This window comes from Parus major, chromosome 11 (genome assembly GCF_001522545.3).
Source record: "Parus major isolate Abel chromosome 11, Parus_major1.1, whole genome shotgun sequence".
Lineage (NCBI taxonomy): Eukaryota > Metazoa > Chordata > Aves > Passeriformes > Paridae > Parus > Parus major.
This window is the reverse complement of record NC_031780.1, coordinates 18883618-18884094: the sequence shown is the minus strand read 5'-3', so window position 1 is coordinate 18884094 and position 477 is coordinate 18883618.

The window sequence follows — 477 nt, the reverse complement described above, 5'->3', positions numbered from 1 at the left end:
CAGCTCCAGAAACATTCAGTGAAACACAATTGTAATTAAGTGTAAGGGAAAGGGGAGTGAGGGATCTTTTCCTTCAGATAAAGTGTTACTACTCGTAGTGTTGGTTCTGCTGTACTAAGTCTGCTACCAAAGGCAATTAATTGCTTCCCTTGGTTCTGACATCATCTCACAGACGTCCTGCATGTAATTAATAATGTGCTTGTCCTAAAGCCCTCCAGGAACTCACAGCCTGGGGCTCTGGCTCCTGGAACACAGCAGGGATTGCACAGCTCTTTCAGAGGGTGACAGTGCTCCAGATCCACTCAGGCTGCTGGGTCACACTGCTGGCATCAGTCACTGCTGGCCACGGCAGCACCGCGCTCCCGGGGCACTGCAGTGCTCGGCACACGGCAAGTGTGCTGCAGATACTGCAACCTCTGTGCTGCTGGTACTGCAACCTCCTCTGTGCTGCTGGTACTGCAACCTCCTCTGTGCTGC